The sequence below is a fragment of the Arachis ipaensis genome, chromosome B08 (genome assembly GCF_000816755.2).
Source record: "Arachis ipaensis cultivar K30076 chromosome B08, Araip1.1, whole genome shotgun sequence".
Classification (NCBI taxonomy): Eukaryota; Viridiplantae; Streptophyta; class Magnoliopsida; order Fabales; family Fabaceae; genus Arachis; species Arachis ipaensis.
Window position 1 is genome coordinate 55,769,957 of NC_029792.2, and position 21,296 is coordinate 55,791,252.

A 21,296-nucleotide genomic window follows, 5' to 3' on the forward strand; every position below is an offset into this window, starting at 1 on the left:
ACTAGACTCACTCTCTTTTGATTCTATTTTTGACTTGAGGGCTATTCCCTTTTTCTTTGAGTCTGGGTTTGTGTGTCTGGCTTCATAGGCAATGAGTTTTCCTCTCAGCTCATCATAGGTTATAGGGCTTAGGTTATTGCTCTCGGCTAGGACAGTGGCAGTAGTTTCCCATTCTTTTGTGAGGCTTCTAAGGAGTTTTCTCACTAGGGTTTGTTCTGAGTAGTTTGTACCCATAGCATCAAGGTTGTTGATTATGATTGAGAATCTATCAAACACTTCATCAATGCTTTCTCCATCCTTTATATTGAACATCTCGTACTCTTTTCGCAGCATATCAATCCTCGTTTCTTTGACTTGTTTAGCACCTTCGTGTGTAACCTAGAGTTTTTCCCAGATTTCTTTGCCTGTCTTGCATCTAGACACCTTTCGGTACTCTTCAAAGTTGATAGCACAGTGAAAAAGGTTGATGGTTTTAGCATTCAGCTTCATCTTCTTGTTGTCGTCTTCATTCCATTCAGCTTATTCTTTTGGAGTTACCACTCCATCAACACTTGTTTTTGTTGGAATCTTGGGATCGCTCATAACAATCTTCCATATGTTGTAGTCAATGGATTGGATGAAGATCCTCATCCTCTCTTTCCAGTAGGCATAGTTCTTCCCGTTGAAGAAGGGAGGCCTATTGTTTGACTGGCCTTCAGTTAGAGTGTAGGCAACCGTGGTTGTGCCCAAGTTGTTTGCCATTGGACCTTTGATCCAAGCGGTGAAGCTTAATTCTTGAGACCTACCAATTGAAGGTTGTAGAAAGCTTGATTCTTTTACTTTAATGAAATAACTCTTTTAAAATAAACCTGCAATCTGAGCAGCAGAAAATTTATGAGACAATTCCATTTTATCTCATGAATATCAGAAAACAAAATAGAGCAGGGAAGAGAGAAGTTGACTGAAAGAGCGAAACTCTCGTGCGATCTAGAATTTTCTAAAAATAAATTCCCGTTGTGAGAATAGCTTCTAGACCGACAAGAATTCCTTCCTTACAAAAGTTTTGTTTATCACTTAAGCAAACCCAATAAAATTGATAACCGAGTATTCAAACCCCGGGTCGTCTTCTCAAGGAATTGCAGGGAAGTATGATTTATTATTGGTTATGGAAAAGGTAGAGTTTTGGGTTTTTAAAATAAAGAACAAGTAATTTAAATGGCAGGGAAAATAAATTAATGATTAATAAAACTCTGGGCAAGGTATGAAAATTCAGAAGTCCTATCCTAGTTATCCTTATCGATGGTGATGAGAATTGAGTTTTAATCCCACTTAGTTAACCTTTACTAGAACAAAGGAAAGTCAAGTGGACTAATTAGTCTGATCCTCAAGTCCTAGCCAACTCCTAAGGAAAGACTAGAGTTAATGGAATTCAATTCAATTAGCAAAAATAACAATTATCAACCACGATGAGTTTGATTACTCAAGAGTTTCCAGTTAATCAATTAAAGCCAAGAATATAAAAAGCTAAATATAAATCATAAATTTGAAGTACCTCAAATTATATTAAATAAAACATTCAAATCTAAATACAAAGAATTCATAAGCCAAATTGGTAACATGAGTCAGATATGAATAAAAGCATTAGAATAAATAGAAATATAAAAGAAATATTGAACCTGAGAAGAAGTTGAAATAATAAGTTGAAATATTAAGAAATCCTAATTCCTTTAAGAGGAATCCTAATCCTAAATCCTAAATCCTAAGAGAGAGAAGAGAACCTCTCTCTCTAAAAACTACATCTAAATTCTAAAACTATGTATCAATGTATGTTGTATGAGTTGTCTGATGAATGGATGCATTCTTCCAATTTTATAGCCTCTAATCTATTTTTCTGGGCCGAGAACTGGGTCAGAAACAGCCCAGAATTCGCTGGTTTCGAATTCAAACACGCTGGTTTTTTGGCCACTGCAATGCATCTGCGTAGATCACGCATTCGCGTCACTTATTGTCAGGGCAACTATGGCAAATTATATATCAAATTGAAGCTCCGGACGTTAGCTTTCCATTGCAACTAAAACCGCATCATTTGGACCTCTGTAGCTCAATTTATGGTCGTTTTAGTGCGAGAGGGTCAGGGTGATAGCTTTGCAGTTCCTTCAACTTCTTGTATTCCTTCCACTTTTGCATGCTTCCTTTCCATCCTCTAAGCCATTCCTGCCCTGTAATTTCTGAAGACACTTAATACACATATCAAGGCATCGAATGGTAATAAGTGAAGATTAATATTAGCAAATATAAGGCCAAAGAAGCATGTTTTCAATCATAGCACAAAATCAGGAAGGGAAACGTAAACTCATGCAAATCATATGAATAAGTGTATGAAAGATTGATAAAATCCACTCAATTGAGCACAAGATAAACCATAAAATAGTGATTTATCAACCTCCCCACACTTAAACATTAGCATGTCCTCATGCTAAGCTCAAGAGAAGCTATAAAGGAGTGAAGAGGAATGGTAAAATGTATGAAATGCAATCCTATCTATATGAATGCAACTAAATGTGAAATGCTTCTACCTACATGGTTAAAAATAAATAAGTTCTCCAAGACAAACATAAATCAAATTCCACTAATTCAAACCATACAGTAAAAACAAGTAAACTTGTAAGAAGATAGCTCATGAAAGTAGGGAATATAGAATCAAGCATTGAACCCTTACTGGTAGTGTATATCACTCTAACTCTCAAGTGTCTAGGATCAATCACTCTACTCTTCCCTTTCTCAACGACATACAAAAATCATGAGGTCTTTTTCAAGGTTGTAGTGGGGCCAAGATAAAGGTAAGGATATATGTATCAGGCTGAGTGAGCTAAATCCTTAATCCTTGATTAGTCTAAGATCTCACCTAACATATACATACTTTATATAATTTAAAATGCTTTACCTAGCTACCCAAAATTTTTCTCACTTTTGTATTACATGCTCATGTATCAAACATATTTTTGAATTTTGTCCCATGTGCATTGATTCTTTTTATTTTGTATTTGGGGTAATATTATTTTTCTCTCTTTTTTTTTTTGTATCCCCTTATTTAATTACTTAATATTTTTTTCAATGCACATGGTAATTTAATTATTTTGATTTCACATGAGCATGGTTCCCAAATTTTCAAATAACTTATTCAATTTAATTTCCTTTTTTTTCTATCATCCCATGTTCCCATAAAATTCCCCATACTTAAATTATACACAATATCTATCTTAAGCTAACTAAGGATTCAACTTGAGATTTTTATTTTATTTTTCTGCTTAAGGCTAGTAATGTGGTTATGGAATAGAGGGGGTTAAAAAGCTCAAAGTGGCTAACAAGGGTGACATAAAAGGGTAGGCTTATTTGGGATAAGTGAGTGAAAACAAGTAATGGACTCAATCATATGCAAGCATGTAAATACACTAAATAATGGACATATAGAGTGGAACAAGGTAAAGATTACAATCATAGGCAAGAAAACACACAAGGAAAAATATTATGGTTAAATAGGGTAACCATGTAATTAAGCTCAAATCTCACGGGTTGTGTGTTCTTAGCTTTTTAAACTATGTTCCGATTACAACTTCAAACAAGTTTTAACAGAAAAAAATTTTCAATTTAAATTAGTGAAATACTATAAAAATTTCTTGAAAAAGAAAATATTACTTCAACCAAGTGGTAAAATATGCACAAAATCAAATAAACATGCAATCAAACATGCAAATGCAATAATGAACAAACAAAGAAAATAAAATAATGGTGTTGGAAAGAAGAAAATAGCTAACCCATAGAGATCGGTATCAACCTCCCCACACTTAAAGATTGCACCGTCCTCGGTGCATGCTAAGATGTGCAGGGGGATGGGTTGCGAGCTATAACTGCTGTTATTTCTCTAAAGATTGTGCAGACGGACTGGCTTGTCTCCCCATTAAGAGGCTTTTCCTCTCCCTTCGTGGTGGCCATCCTGAAAGAAGAGGGAAAAGAAGAAAAGTAATCCAAAAATAAAGATAGAAAATAAATAAAATATGGGTGTTAATACCAGATAATAAGGGTCTCAATTACATGGTAGCTACAATATGCAAGTGAAAAAAAATAGTAGAAGTACATGGCAAATCAAGAGTGCAAAAATTTGCAACAATGGGGAAGAGAGTGGGTAAGGAAAGATAATATAAATTCATGTCAATGCAAAAGTAATACAGGTATAAAAGATTGGCATTGATTTAAATAATATTATCTAACCAGAATAACACAAGTCACTAAGCACCCAAAATAATTCAAGAGAAGATGCAACAGTTAAATAAAAAAATTTTAACACCAAAGGAAAAATAATTAATTTAGAAAAGAGAATAAAAATATGCACAAAATTAAGATGCAATGAATGAAATATGCAAATAAATTAAGTAAAATAAAATGAAAGATAAGAAGAATGGGAGGGGAAAGAAGGGAAGAAGGAGTAAGTAAGAAACACTACAAGAAAATAAAACATTTGTAACAAAAAATTTGTATCAAATTTAAAATTGTTACAAAAAAATAGTATTTTGTAATAATAATTAGTGATTGTTACAAAAGGATAATGTTTTGTAACAACCTGTTTTATCTTATTACAAATTATGTTAGTTTTTGTAACGAGATGGTGTTTTATTACAAAATATTATAATATTTTGTAACAAAAAAAAAATAAGTTGCAAAAATTCAAAATATTTTGTAACAAAATATTTTTTTTGTTTCAAAAATTCTAATTGTTTTGTAACAAAAGAACTTTCTGTTTCAAAAACTCCAGTTATTTTGTAACAAAAAATTAATTTGTCACAAAATTTAATATTGTTTGTAACAAGTTAATTATTTGTCCCAAAATATAAGTATATTTTATAACAAATTTTTTTTTGATTTCAATTAGAGTAATTTATTGAGAATCAATAAGTATTTTTATATCACAAATAATATTTTAAAATTTAGAGATTAAGTTAGTTTTTCAAATATTAATATTTTATACTCTAATTTTATTAAAAATATTTTACTCAAATTAAACCCAAAATCCCTAATTTTATACACAAATCCTAACTCCTTTTACCCCGCCGTTTTACTGCCATTCACCACCGCCATTCGTTCCCAAAAATCCAATACTACTTCTGAAAACAAATGAAAAGAAAGAAAGAAAGAAAGAAAGAAAGAAAGAAACAGAGGGAGCGAAGAGGAGAAATGGGGAAAAGAAAAGGAGAAAAGGAGAGGAAGTGAGGGGGAGTTGCGCCGGCGGCACTAAACCCACTGTCGCCGTTGATGTCGCCGAGGGAAGGAGGACCGCGACCGTCACAAGGAGTCCTGTCGACGTCATCCTCGCGAGCTATCACCACCTCGCCGTCCCTAAGTTGCAACGCCGTAGAGCTAGTCTCGCCGCCATCGCCGTTCGCGCCCCATCGCCACCGCTGATCTGCTGCCGAGCGATAGATCCACGAAGAGAGAAAGAGAGGGAGCTCGCGCTGCCTTATCACGCATCAGATCCGCCGTTCGCCGTCGCCGCCTCTGTTCCGTCGTCATCTCTTCTCGCAAGCAAGTCTTTTTCCCTTTCTCTTCCTCTTTGCCTCCAATTAATTATATTCATTACTCAATTTCCTTGTTTCTACAGCAAAATGTTGACGAGGCTGCAGAGAAACTTAGGGCTAAAGGATGCGCCTCTTGAAGATGAGGAAATTGAAGGTTGGACTTGTTTGCCAATTTCATTATTCTAAATAAATTTGCCCAGACTTCTTCATTGCAAATACAATCTGTTTTAAAATGGATAGTTTTTTTAGTCTTCCTATGTTTTCCTGATAATGCAACACAGGGTCCTGAATCTTGATAATGTAAACTTTATTTTTAATTGATCCAATGTTAAGTACTGTTGTTGTGTGCTTGTTAATACCACCAATACTTACTGATTTTAATTGTTCATTGCTTAGTCATGGTGATTATTTTAATTATTGAATGCCAATGATATTTTTTCTTATAAATGATAATGAGTAATGGTTTGGGGTTTGTCTTGAAGCCTGAAACTTAATTGAACTGATTGTATTTGCCCACCTATCTGCAGTGGCTGAAGATGATGCTTCCTTGGTCAAGCAAATTGGCCAGAGTTTCTGGTATTCTAAAATAGAGGTATATTCCTCTTCTTATATTCATGAATAGTCAGTTTTATTCCTTGTTAACATACATGCATCATCTATGTATGGAAGACTAAACATAGATCGAATCCATTTTCTTATCAAGACAAGAAGGGAGGAACAAATCTAAGCTGCTCATGACGAAGCCATGTTTGGTGCTTCAGCACTTCCCCCTCCTACTAGTACTGACAGTGAGCCTGAAAGGGAGAATGAGAAAGAAGTTGATAAAAAAGCTGTTGTTACAAGCCTCTTAAGTGAAACGGTAAGTGGTTTCACTGCAGACTTATGTGGATAAGCATGATGAGTCATTTAAGTAATCCTTGTATTTGTGTGTGCATTTGTTGTTGAATAATTTCTCACATTAAGTTGTTATTGCTGCTCTATACTTGCTGTTGGTTGCTGCTGATTTTTCCCCCTCATTGCTTGCTTATTGAATGATTGTTAAATTCAATGAGAAAGGAAATGCTGCTGAGTTATTGTTGTTTGTGTTGGAATAGATGATGGTTGCTGAACTGAGATTGGTTTTATTGATAAATCTGTTGCTGAAATCGTGTAGTTTGGCTTGATTGATTTTCTGTTGAATTAATGGATAAATTGCTGTGCCCCTGCTGCTTGCAAGTGTAATGGTTATTGACTTAAATGAATAGAATGCTGCCTGAATCCATTACCTTTGTTCATTTTACTATTTTGAATGCTGTATGATGGGCCATTGATTGCTGTTCTGCTGAGTGCTGCTCTGCTTCTTGCTGGTTGGATTAGTTTTAATTGTTTCCTCATGTTTTCTTGCTGGAATTAGCTTATTTACTTCCTTCCTATGAATTCATTATGATTTTTTGTGTTTTTAACTATCAAGCAATTCATATTGAATTTGAATTGATTGATTGAAATTGTGAAATAGGCAAATTTACTGCTGAAATGCTACCGGAATTTATCTTAAGTTGTTTTCAATATTCATCTTTGATTCAATTAATTGATTGAGTTGGTATTTAATTGCTTTTAGTTTTCAACTGTTGCTAAGCTCAATTGATTGATTATCCGGCTAAGTGCTTCACTGTTTTGGTTGTTGGAAGCTGGAAGCTTTGGGTTTTGTTATTCACTATTTGGTTGTTGTCCTATTTGGTTGCTCAATTAAACTGCATTGTGTTGTTTGAGCAAACAAGTTCTATTTGACGAATTTGTGTCAAAATAGACCCTTGTTTGCTACATGATTTCTGATTGCCTCAAGATATTTCTTTTGACTATGCACCTAACTTTTTGTTTCGGATTTTCTTATTTATAGGAGTGCTGAAATGGTGACATGCTACTTTGAAGGCTCAAGAATATTTTGATTCATAGAGACACTAATCTATGTTAGAACTTTTAACTTTTGGTTGAACTTGTGCAAGACATATAACTTGTAGAACTAATCAATGTACTCACTAATGTTATTTTGTTCTAAAACAATTTTAGTTAAATGAGGCATGTTTGAATTATGTATGTTTTTACATATTATATAAATGTAGACTTGCGTAATAAAATAGTTAATATATTAGTTAATTAAAAAAATATTACAAAATAATTATTTTACTTTTGTAACTAAAGAAAAAAAATGTTACAAAATCAAGTTACATTTTTTAACAAAATTTTTTGATCGGAAAAAATAGATTGTCATGAAAAATACCTTGAAGATCAAAATTTGTTACCACTTTTGTAATGGCTTCTGGTTTTTTGTATTAGAAAAAATTATTAAAAAATATCATATTGAATTGTAACAGTTCCATTTTTCGTTACAAAAACTTTTTGTAACGGGACTTACTGCAACGGCCCATTTTTTTGTTACAAAAAACTTTTGTTTCGAAATTTCGACGTTTTGTAACAATTTTTTTGTTACAAATACACCTTTTCCTTGTAGTGAAAGGAAGGAGGAAAAATTAGGATTGGGGAAGAAAAGATAAGATTTTGGCGCTGATTTGGATAACCTGTGCAGCGCAGGCAATGCGAGTGCGTGGGTTACGCGTTCGCGCGGATAGCGCTTCTAGGAAGTGACGCGGACGCGTGGGTCACGTGTTCGCGTGGAGTGATTTGTGCCATTAGCGTGAGGGCAGCCTCGAAGTCACGCAACTCTCTGTTTTAAATGTATTTTGCCAAAAATCTGGGTGACGCGGTAGCGTGGTTGACGCGATCGCGTGGATGGACATATTTGCAAAACGACGCGGACGCGTGGGCACGCGTTCGCGTGGGGGACGCGTTCACGTGGTAAGGCTTGTGCTTCTAGACCGTTCCAGGGAAGTATGATTTATTATTGGTTATGGAAAAGGTAGAATTTTGGGTTTTTAAAATAAAGAACAAGTAATTTAAATAGCTGGGAAAATAAATTAATGATTAATAAAACTCTTGGCAAGGTATGAAAATTCGGAAGTCCTATCTTAGTTATCCTTATCGATGGTGATGAGAATTGAGTTTTAATCCCACTTAGTTAACCTTTACTAGAACAAAGGAAAGTCAAGTGGACTAATTAGTCTGATCCTCAAGTCCTAGCCAACTCCTAAGGAAAGACTAGAGTTAGTGGAATTCAATGCAATTAGCAAAAATAACAATTATCAACCATGATGAGTTTGATAACTCAAGAGTTTCCAGTTAATCAATTAAAGTCAAGAATATATAAAGCTAAATGTAAATCATAAATCTGAAGTACCTCAAATTATATTAAATAAAACATTCAAATCTAAATACGAAGAATTCATAAGCCAAATTGGTAACATGAGTCAGATACGAATAAAAGCATTAGAATAAATAGAAATATAAAAGAAATATTGAACCTGAGAAGAAGTTGAAATAATAAGTTGAAATAATAAGAAATCCTAATTCCTTTAAGAGGAATCCTAATCCTAAATTCTAAATCCTAAGAGAGAGGAGATAACCTCTCTCTCTAAAAACTACATCTAAATTCCAAAACTATGTATGAGTGTATGCTTTATGAGTTATCTGATGAATGGATGTATTATTCCACTTTATAGCCTCTAATTTGTGTTTTCTGGGCCGAGAACTGGGTCAGAAACAGCCCAGAATTCGCTGGTTTCGAATTCAAACACGCTGGTTTTTTTGCCACTGCGACGCGTCCGCGTGGATCATACGTTCGCGTCACTTATCGTCAAGGAAACTATGGAAAATTATATATTAAATCGAAACCCCGGACGTTAGCTTTCCAACACAACTGGAACCGCATCATTTGGACCTCTGTAGCTTAAGTTATGGTTGTTTTAGTGCGAGAGGGTCAAGCTGACAGCTTTGCAGTTTCTTCAACTTCTTGTATTCCTTCCACTTTTGCATGCTTCCTTTCCATCCTCTATGCCATTCCTGCCCTGTAATCTCTGAAGACACTTAACACACATATCAAGGAATCGAATGGTAATAAGCGAAGATTAATATTAGCAAATATAAGGCCAAAGAAGCATGTTTTCAATCATAGCACAAAATCAAGAAGGGAAACGTAAACTCATGCAAATCATATGAATAAGTGTATGAAAGATTGATAAAATCCACTCAATTGAGCAAAAGATAAACCATAAAATAGTGGTTTATCAACCTCCCCACACTTAAACATTAGCATGTCCTCATGCTATGCCCAAGAGAAGCTATAAAGGAGTGAAGAGGCATGGTAAAATGTATGAAATGCAATCCTATCTATAAGAATGCAACTAAATGTGAAATGCTTCTACCTAATTGGTTAAAAATAAATAAGTTCTCCAAGACAAACATAAATCAAATTCCACTAATTCAAACCATACAGTAAAAACAAGTAAACTTGTAAGAAGATAGCTCATGAAAGCAGGAAATATAGAATCAAGCATTGAACCCTTACTGGTAGTGTATATCACTCTAACTCTCAAGTGTCTAGGGTCAATCACTCTACTCTTCCCTAGTCATGCTTTCTCAACCTTGTTCTTCATCTAACCAATCAACAAATATTTAGTATACCAATGCAAACATCATGAGGTCTTTTTAGGATTGTAATGGGGCTGAGGTAAAGGTAAGGATATATATATATAAGGCTAAGTGAGCTAACAAAGTGAATCCTTGATTAGTCTAAGATCTCACCTAACATATACATACTTTATATAATTTAAAATGCTTTACCTAGCTACCCAAAAATTTTCCCACTTTTGTATTACATGCTCATGTATCAAACTTATTTTTGAATTTTGTCCCATGTGCATTGATTCTTTTTATTTTGCATTTGGGGTAATATTATTTTTCTCTCTTTTTTTTTGTATCCCCTTATTTAATTACTTAATATTTTTTTTCAATGCACATGGTAATTTAATTATTTTGATTTCACATGAGCATGCTTCCCAAATTTTCAAATAACTTATTCAATTTAATTCCCTTTTTTTTTTTCTATCATCCCATGTTCCCATAAAATTTCCCATACTTAAATTATACACAATATCTATCTTAAGCTAACCAAGGATTCAACTTGGAATTTTTATTTTGTTTTTCTGCTTAAGGCTAGTAATGTGGTTATGGAATAGAGGGGGGTTAAAAAGCTCAAAGTGGCTAACAAGGGTGACATAAAAGTGTAGGCTTATTTGGGATAAGTGAGTGAAAATAAGTAATGGCCTCAATCATATGCAAGCATGTAAATACACTAAATAATGGACATATAGAGTGGAACAAGGTAAAGATTACAATCATAGGCAAGAAAACACACAAGGAAAAATATTATGGTTAAATAGGGTAACCATGTAATTAAGCTCAAATCTCACGGGTTGTGTGTTCTTATCTTTTTAAACTATGTTCCAAATACAACTTCAAACAAGTTTTAACAGAAAAAAAATTTTCAATTTAAATTAGTGAAATACTATAAAAATTTCTTGAAAAAGAAAATATTACTTCAACCAAGTGGTAAAATATGCACAAAATCAAATAAACATGCAATCAAACATGCAAATGCAATAATAAACAAACAAAGAAAATAAAACAACGGTGTTGTAAAGAAGAAAATAGCTAACCCATAGAGATCGATATCGACCTCCCCACACTTAAATATTGCACCGTCCTCGGTGCATACTAAGATGTGCAAGTAGATGGGTTGCGAGCTATAACCGCTGTTATTTCTCTAAAGATTGTGCAGACGGACTGGCTTGTCTCCCCATTAAGAGGCTTTTCCTCTTCCTTCGTGGTGGCCATCCTGAAAGAAGAGGGAAAAGAAGAAAAGTAACCCAAAAATAAAGGTAAAAAATAAATAAAATATGGGTGTTAATGCCAGATAATAAGGGTCTCAATTACATGGTAGCTACAACATGTAAGTGAAAAAAAATAGTAGAAGTACATGGCAAATCAAGAGTGTAAAAATTTGCAACAATGGGGAAGAGAGTGGGTAAGAAAAGATAATATAAATTCATGTCAATGCAAAAATAATACAGGTATAAAAGATTGGCATTGATTTAAATAATATTACCTAACCAGAATAACACAAGTCACTAAGCACCCAAAATAATTCAAGAGAAGATGCAACAGTTAAAAAAGAAAATTTTAACACCAAAGGAAAAACAATTAATTTGGAAAAGAAAATAAAAATATGCACAAAATTAAGATGCAATGAATGAAATATGCAAATAAATTAAGTAAAATAAAATGAAAGATAAGAAGAATGGGAGGGGAAAGAAGGGAAGAAGAAGTAAGTAAGAAAGGAGGGAGGAAAAATTAGGATTGGGGAAGAAAAGATAAGATTTTGGCGCTGATTTGGATAAGCTGTGCAGCGCAGGCGACGCGAGCGCGTGGGTTACGCGTTCGCGCGGATAGCGCTTCTAGGAAGTGACGCGGACGCGTGGGTCACGCGTTCGCGTGGAGTGATTCTTGCCATTAGTGCGAGGGCAGCCTCGCGGTCGTGCAACTCTCTGTTTTAAATGCATTTTGCCAAAAATCTGGGTGACGCGGTAGCGTGGTTGACGCGATCGCGTGGATGGCCATATTTGCAAAATGATGCGGATGCATGGGGCACGCGTTCGCGTGGTAAGGCTTGTGCTTCTAGCACCGTTCCAGCCCCATTCCAACCTAACTTGCTGCTAAACACCCGTTTACGTCGATTTTACAGGGCCACGCGTTCGCATGGGTGACGTGGGCGCGTGGGAGGCATTTTTACCACATGATGCGGATGCGTCAGCGACGCGGTCGCGTGGATCAATTTGTGCCAAAGGCACGCCTCCAGCCACGCTCTCGCGTGACTCTCTGTTCAATTCTCTTTTCTTCAAAACGTGCTGGTGACGCGGACGCGTCAGCGACGCTGCCGCGTCGCGTGCGTGTTTTTTTTTTAATAATGCAATGCTAATATGAATGTTATGCATGATTCCAGGTCCAATCGAAACTCAAAAACAAACAAAACAGACTAGAATTAAAACTAAAAAAGGGACGATCATACCATGGTGGGTTGTCTCCCACCTAGCACTTTTAGTTAAAGTCATCTTCCTCTTACTCTTAATGCCATAAAGAGCTCTAAGTTGACCATCCGTCTCCAGTAGCCCATATTCAACTGGGAAGGTAAAGGTGAAGGATAAGAATTTTACCCACTTGAACGTTGTGTTGGACGGTAATGGCCTTGGGAGAGGTGTTTCTAATGAACTTGCAAGCTCCACTCCCTTGTGCTCTTCTCTAACAACTTCCACCTCCTTGTAAGCTTCTTCAATTTCAACCTCTTCCTCTTGGTAGCTTTCTTCTAATTCAATCTCCTCTTCACTACTTTCCAAGGGCATGGGAAGTTGTGCTTCTTCTTCTTGAATCTCCATCTCTTGATCGACTTCTTCCAAGTCCTTTACCAACCATGACATGCCTTGTAGGTTGTACACCCTCGTCAACATCAAATGCAACCGTCTTGGAAGGAGGTTCTATAACCTGACTTTCCCATGGAGGTTCAGCATCTCCTAAATCTTCAACCATTTTTTCCTCTGCAACTATTATGGCTTCCTCCACTTGTTCCAATACAAAGCCATGTTCCTCATTGTCCACCGAATTTTCTAGGGTCTCCTTCATGCTACGCTCTTCTTTTGATTTTCCACATGCAACCATGGGAGTACTTTGAGTACTCAGATGTTGGGAAGCTATTATATTTACTACCTCGGTTAAGGCAGTAGTGAGTTCCAGTACGCCCATTTGCATCTTCGCTTGCCCTTGAAGAAGAACACGAAGGGTGTCATCCATTGGAGATTGGGGTGGATATGAGGGTTCATTGGTTGGGAGAGAGGGCTCATAATACGGAGGTGGTTCTTCTTGATAAGGATATGGAGATGGTGAATATTAAGGTGGTGGTTCTAGGGAGTAAGTGGATTGGAGTTGGGGTGGATATGGGTTAGGGTCATCTGGAGGTGTTTGGTTGTAAGGGGCTTGTGAGTATGGTGGTTCAAAGCTATGTTGAGGAGGTGGGTCATAGGTATATGATGGGGGTCCACCATATCTATTGTCTTGGTATGCACCTCAGAATGGCTCTTGACTATAGCAGTTAGGTGGGTGTTGGTTGTTGCGAAAGGGTCCACTATAACAATTGTTTTGGCATGCATTGTAGGATGGTCTTTGTCTGTGATATTGTGGAAGGTGTTGCTGCCAGAAGGGTTGATCAGATCCTCGTGGCTCCTTCCATCTCTAATTGTTTTGACCTTGATGCATGTTCCTGTTATAATTTCCATTCCTTGCAACAACATTGGAACCAAACTCAAAGCGACGGGGATGAGAACTCATAGTAACTAAAAAAAATTAAAAAAAATAAATAAACAAGCAAAGAAAAATAAAATAAAATTAAATAAATAAGAGAAAAGATTTGAAATTTGAAAATTGAAATTTGAAATTTGAAATTTGAATTTGAAATAAGAGAAGATAAGATTTTTAAAAAAGATATCATTTTTTTGAAAAAATTTGAATTTTGAAATTTAAAACTAAGATAAGATAAGATGAAAAAAATTTTAAAATAAAAATCTGAATATTTTTTTTCGAAAAAATCAATTTAAAAGTAAATATTTACAATAACCAATAATAAGGCACACGTTTGCAATTTTCCGGTAACGGCGCCATTTTTGAAAGAGCGAAACTCTCGCGCGATCTAGAATTTTCTAAAAATAAATTCCCGTTGTGAGTATAGCTTCTAGACCGACAAGAATTCCTTCCTTACAAAAGTTTTGTTTATCACTTAAGCAAACCCAATAAAATTGATAACCGAGTATTCAAATCTCGGGTCGTCTTCTCAAGGAATTGCAGGGAAGTATGATTTATTATTGGTTATGGAAAAGGTAGAATTTTGGGTTAAAATAAAGAACAAGTAATTTAAATGGCAGGGAAAATAAATTAATGATTAATAAAACTCTTGGCAAGGTATGAAAATTCGGAAGTCCTATCCTAGTTATCCTTATCGATGGTGATGAGAATTGAGTTTTAATCCCACTTAGTTAACCTTTACTAGAACAAAGGAAAGTCAAGTGGACTAATTAGTCTGATCCTCAAGTCCTAGCCAACTCCTAAGGAAAGACTAGAGTTAGTGGAATTCAATTCAATTAGCAAAAATAACAATTATCAACCACGATGAGTTTGATAACTCAAGAGTTTCCAGTTAATCAATTAAAGCCAAGAATATAAAAAGCTAAATATAAATCATAAATCTGAAGTACCTCAAATTATATTAAATAAAACATTCAAATATAAATACGAAGAATTCATAAGCCAAATTGGTAACATGAGTCAGATACGAATAAAAGCATTAGAATAAATAAAAATATAAAAGAAATATTGAACCTGAGAAGAAGTTGAAATAATAAGTTGAAATAATAAGAAATTCTAATTCCTTTAAGAGGAATCCTAATCCTAAATCCTAAATCCTAAGAGAGAGGAGAGAACCTCTCTCTCTAAAAACTACATCTAAATTCTAAAACTATGTATGAATGTATGTTGTATGAGTTGTCTGATGAATGGATGCATTTTCCCACTTTATAGCCTCTAATCTGTGTTTTCTGGACCGAGAACTGGGTCAGAAACAGCCCAGAATTCGCTAGTTTCGAATTCAAACACGCTGGTTTTTTCGCCACTGCGACACGTCCGCGTGGATCACACGTTCGCGTTACTTATCATCAGGGAAACTATGGAAAATTATATATCAAATGAAGCCCTGGACGTTAGCTTTCCAACGCAACTGAAACCGCATCATTTGGACCTCTGTAGTTCAAGTTATGGTCATTTTAGTGCTAGAGGGTCAAGCTGACAACTTTGCAGTTCCTTCAACTTCTTGTATTCCTTCCACTTTTGCATGCTTCCTTTCCATCCTCTAAGCCATTCCTGCCCTGTAATCTCTGAAGACACTTAACACACATATCAAGGCATCAAATGGTAATAAGAGAAGATTAATATTAGCAAATATAAGGCCAAAGAAGCATGTTTTCAATCATAGCACAAAATCAGGAAGAGAAACGTAAACTCATGCAAATCATATGAGTAAGTGTATGAAAGATTGATAAAATCCACTCAATTGAGCACAAGATAAATCATAAAATAGTAGTTTATCATTGACACCATCATGTTTCCTGATTCTGTTGCCTTGTGCAATGCAACCTACGTCCAGTCTCCAGCACAACTGTGGTAGAATTTCCACTATAGTTAATGTATTACATACACCAATTCCACAAGATTGACTCAATCCTTTCACACTCAAGTTCTAACCTAACTTGACTTGGTTATGCTAATACCTAACTCTTCACTCTTAGTGCTAACCCAACTAAGAAAGGGGTACCTCACAGGTACAAGATACAAGGCACAGACTTAACCTAAAGAAATCTGAAATAACTCTAGGCTTTTCACTCATGTGTATCTCTCTGCCTTTTTTCTCTCTTAGGCTCTTTCAATGACTCTCTCATTCAGCCTTTTACCTCAAGAAATTACAGAAAGATAAACATTAAAAAAAATTACAATCTGTAAAACATGAAGGAGATTGATGCTTCAACAGTCTTTTTGCTATGTGATAAACCAGATTTGCTAGCCTCTGATTCAGTTCTTCATTCTGGCAAAATGCTCATTTGACTAGGAAGCACTGTCCAAGTAGATGAAATTCTTCAAAGAGCTCTTCTTAGAACATACACCTCAAGAATACTGGTTTTCTCTCCTTGGCTTCTGAATGGTGAACCAACTTCTTTTGTATCTCCTTGCATGTTGCTGTGTTGCTCTCCCTAGGTCAACTCTCGAGCTTTGTACTTCACCAACTCACCTCATCACCTTTTTCCCATTAATCATCAAAATAGGAACTTTGGTTCTGACCTTCTCTTGTTGACCGAAAGCCACAGAACAGTAGAAATAGATAACTTCAATGGTAAACCTAGATCTTGGCTATTGAAAAACAACTTGGTCCCCAAGACACACTTATGACCGTAGATGCATAGTAGTGAAGAGCAGAGATCATCTTTCCCATGTAACCCATAATGGATAGGCAGAACATTGAAGATGAAGAAAAGAAGATATGATGCATGTATAAGGAAATGAAATCACCTTTTAGCTTCTGACTTCTTGATGCAGTTTAATGTGGGTGATTAGACTTCAACCTTTTGTTTAACCTTCTCTTTCTTGCTTCTTTGGTGAACAACTTAGGGAATAAGCTTTCTTTTTTCTTTTTCTGAGTTCTGACTGAATAGGAAAAATTGTACGTTGCTTTTGGTGAGATTAAATTGGAAGGATTTGAATGATAAAAGCAATCGGGCTTAGATCGGGTTTGATTTGCTTAGCTCGTCTTATTCATTTTGCTTTACTCCTTGGAGAATTCAGCTTGAGAGGGATGACTTGGGCTTGGATTATATTCACTTACCATTCAGCCCTTTTTGAATTCCTTGCTCAATCAATTTGGCTTTAAGTGAGTTATAGCTTGTTTATGTTTCTGGTTTGATTTCCATCCTATTGGGCTGCTTCTTTCTTTCTTTTTGGCCTGTAACAATTAACCAAAATCAATTAAAACTAATTGGATAATTAGCCCAATAATCTAACGTTTATCATCATCAATTATGTTAGTTAATTTCTTAACTCAACAGAGTTTTATGCTAACATGACATACCATGAGGGTAGTGTTCAGTCTTATGTCAAGGGCAGAGACATTGTGCTAAATAATGAAACCATCAGTGATTCACTAAAATACACTGATGTTGGGGCTTGTGCTTATACTTTTGTTAAGTGGGATGAAGGAGTTGGTATCTCTTTAATAATGCTTTGGCTCATATCTGTGAACATGTTTCCTTGATTGATGGCATTACCCCTACTCACAAAGCCCTAGGATATGAACGTGCTCAGTTGCACCGAATTGTGAATCACATCATACTTCCTTAAAATGGTTCATATCAAAGAGTATCTTATACTGACACTCTTGTTTTGTATTCCCTACTCACTAAAACAGAAATTTCTTTTGCTTATTTGATGGTAAGATACATATTTGACTCTGTTAGAAGTGAGAAAGACAAAGCCCTTTCTTATGGCATGTTTCTAACTTGTATTTTTGGCATTTTGGTGTTGACTTGTCCAATGAGGATTATGAAAATAGACATTCATATCTAAAGAGAGGTGGTGCAGTGAAACAGCAAAAAGGACTAACTTGTTCTGAGAGAGTGGTTCTAGATGATGAAGATGATGAGTTCATTCTTGAGGAATCCCTCCTCCTTCCACTGAGGGCACTTCCATCTCCTCTGGACAAAAATCTGCTCTATTTAATCTTGTTCGAGATGTAGTCCAAGAGTTTGTCTTCCAATCCAATCACATGATTGCCATGAGTAAGGAACAAAGGAAGCTAGCAAGCAAGCATGAGAATTTTCTCCGAAAATCAAAGGATAGAGTGGCTGTATTCATGAAGTTCATTAATAATATTCAACAAGATGAAGATCATGCCACTGATGCTGAAGAGGAAGCTAATTCGGAGGGAACTGGTTCAGATGCCTAGATTTGTCTCATGAAGCTGCTGCTCTCTCCTCACTTTTTGTCTCATGAAAATTGTTTCTCTTGTGTTTTTTTAACTACTTTCTGTTATTTTGGATGACTGTAATACTTTAACTACTGCTGCATTCACTTTAAATTAATTTGGTATTTTAGACTGTGCATTAACATTTTTTGCAGGTTATATGGTGCGGTTTTTACTTGAATTTGCCTATTTTTCACCCTTGATGACAAAAGGGGGAGTAATAGAGCATGAGTAGCAGGATTGTGAATATTTGATTATTTTCTGGAATGTTAAATGTTGCTGCTATAATGTTGTTGGCATGAAAATTTGATTTGCAAATTTTGCTACTGCTGTGATTTTTTTGAAAACTGGAAACTTGCTTTTTATGACATGTTGAATATTGGGCTGGTTTGGTGTTGCTTGTTGTTTAAACTCCCTTAGTCAAAGTTGAATTATATGCAGCTCCTTATTGTACTCTCTATAAGTATAATGTAAACAGGAACAAAAAGAAGAGCATAAATCTAGGGGGAGCTACTCTTGAAAAGGAAAGGGGGAGCAACATAAAAGCAAATGACAAAAATCAAAGGGAGTTCCTAAACCTTACTCAAATTCATTTTTTTTATTGTTTTAATTATGTTTGTCATCAATGGGCAGATTGTTGAGTTAAGAAATTAACTAAATTAATTAATGATGACAAACATTATTTTTGGGTAATTATCTAATTAATGTTAATTATTTTTTATTAAGTGTTGCAAGCCAAAAATCAATAAACAACAGTAGCCCAATTGGATAAAAATAAAAACAAGGCTGGTGGGCTACAAATCAATAGAAGCCCAAAGAAAACAAAGCAAGGAATCAACGGGCTGAAATAAAAAGATCCGATCCAAGCCCGATAGCAAGCAATTCCCCCTCTTTTGCTTTCACCAAAAGCAACGTTCACTTTTTCCCTCTTGGTAAGAAATCAGAGAAGTGAGAGAGAGCTTAGTTCCTAAGCTAGTCACTGAAGAAGAAAGAAAGAGAAGGTTAAGTAAGAAAGGTTGAGGTCTAATCAAACCAAATCAAACCAAATCAAGCTAAGGTAGATGTCAAAGGTAACATATTTCCTCTTGCATGCATTTTGCTTTCTTCTCCTCTTCCCAACTCTCTGCCAGTCCGAAATGGGATACATGAGAAAGATAATCTCTTTTCTACAATGTTGTGCATCTACGGTCATATGTGTGTCTTAGGGACCTAGTGTTTCAATGGCCAAGATCTGGGTTTACCATTGAGAATATCTGTTTCTGCTGTCATGTGGCTTTCGGTCAACAAGAGAAGGTCAGAACCAAAGTTCCTATTTTGAGGATTATTGAAAAAAAATGAGATGGTGAGTTGGTGAAGCACAAAGCTCGAGAGTTGACCTAGGAGAGAGCAACTCAACAACATGCAAGGAGATACAAAAGAAGTTTTCTCACCATTTTGAAGCCAAGGAGAGATAACCAGTATTTTGAGGTTCATGTTCTAAGAAGAGTTCTTTGAAGAGGTTCAACAACTTGGACAGTGCTTCCTAGTCAAAAGAGCATTCCGCCAGAATGAGGAACTAAATCAGAGGCAAGCAAATCTAGTTTATCACATAGCAAAGAGGCTGTTGAAGTATCAATCTCCTTCATGTTCTACAGATTGTAATTTTCTTTTTAATGTTTATCTTTTTGTAATTTCTTCAAGTAAAAGGCTGAATGAGAGAGTCATTGAAAAAGCCTAAGAGTGGAAAAAGGCAGAGAGATACACATGAGTGAAAAGCCTAGAGTTATTTTAGATTTCTTTAGGTTGATTCTGTGTCTTGAATCTTGTACCAATGAGGTACCCCTTTCTTAGTTGGGTGAGCACTAAGAGTGAATAGTTAGGTATTAGCATAACCAAGTCAAGTTAGGTTAGAACTTGAGTGTGAAAGGATTGTGTCAATCATGTGGAATTGGTGTATGTAATACTTTAACTATAGTGGAAATTCCACCACTGTTGTGGTGGAGACTGGACGTAGGTTGCATTGTACGAGGCAACCGAACTAGGATACATGTCGGTGTCAGCTTCTTTTTTCCCTGCACTGTTCTATTTTCTGATATTCTTGAGACAAAATAAAATTGTCTCATAAATTTTCCGCTGCTGAGTTCAAACAGATTCAAATTGCAAGTTTGCTTTAAAAGGGTTATTTCATTAAAGTAAAAGAAGGTCATAGATTCAACCTCCCCTTCTCTAAGCCTTCTACAACCTTCACTCTGAATCATTCAAATTATTTCCAGTATCAAATTATTTCAAAATCAAATAAATACCAATATTAAATCTTTTTCCAAAATCAACCGACTCCAATAGCAAATCATTAACAACAACCAACCACACATCTTATACCATATACACAATCCATCAATAATTCATTCAGTTCATTCCTATCTTAAGGTCTTCTAGCCAAAGTTTTCATGTGACATTAAACATTAACTACGAGAAACCAAACCCATACCTTGATCGATTCCTCCTTAAGCTCAGAACACCTTAAAAACCTCTCATTTCACAAGCTCAAAGCTTTCAAACGTCAATTCCTCAAACTTAATCACCTAGATTTTGTTTCAATTCGCCCAATTAAACTTCAAATCAACAAGAACACAATCTAATTCACACTAATTATCATAGGATTCACTAATTCAATAATTCATTAGGGTTTAACAGTTTCTTACCTTACCCACGAATCAATTGGACAAAACCTAGTGATTATCCGCTGCTAGAGTTCACCTAAACCATCAAAATCATTCAATTCTTCAATACCCAAACCTTAAAATCACGAAATTTAGGAGAGAGATAATTGGGAAAGAAATAATAATTTCTTACCACTTTGTTCAGATAGAATTGAAGAGAATTTCGAGACAAACACGTGGTCGTTGACGGCTTGTCAATTGGAACTCCGAAATGAAAGTTATGGACGATTGAATTTTTGGAGACGTTAGGATTAGGTTTTATCGTGATTTTTCTTTCTCTACGTGCTTCCGGTGAAGCTATGGGCAAGAAAGGTTGGTAGTTAAGGTAATGTAAGTGGGCCTTGGGCTCGGTTTGGGCCGGTTTGACCGGTTCGGTTCGTTGGCCTAATTTTGGACAAAAATCTTTAAAATTAGTGTTAAAATTCATATTTTTAATGTTTCTACTTCTCTAAATTATAAAAATTGATATTCCTAATTTTTTAATAAAGATTAATTTATTGACGAATTATTTAT

At 35.5% G+C, this 21,296-nt stretch overlaps 1 long non-coding RNA gene across 2 annotated transcripts; it reads left to right on the plus strand.

The window, feature by feature from the left end:
* LOC110265522 lies at positions 5,661-7,487 on the plus strand. 2 transcript variants are annotated; one of them, XR_002351667.1, is made up of 4 exons: positions 5,661-5,703; positions 6,077-6,141; positions 6,253-6,408; positions 7,426-7,487. It is a non-coding gene; the product is annotated as an uncharacterized LOC110265522 (long non-coding RNA). The 2 variants fall into 2 exon arrangements; XR_002351666.1 differs by lacking the exon at positions 7,426-7,487 and having other exon boundaries at positions 6,253-6,984.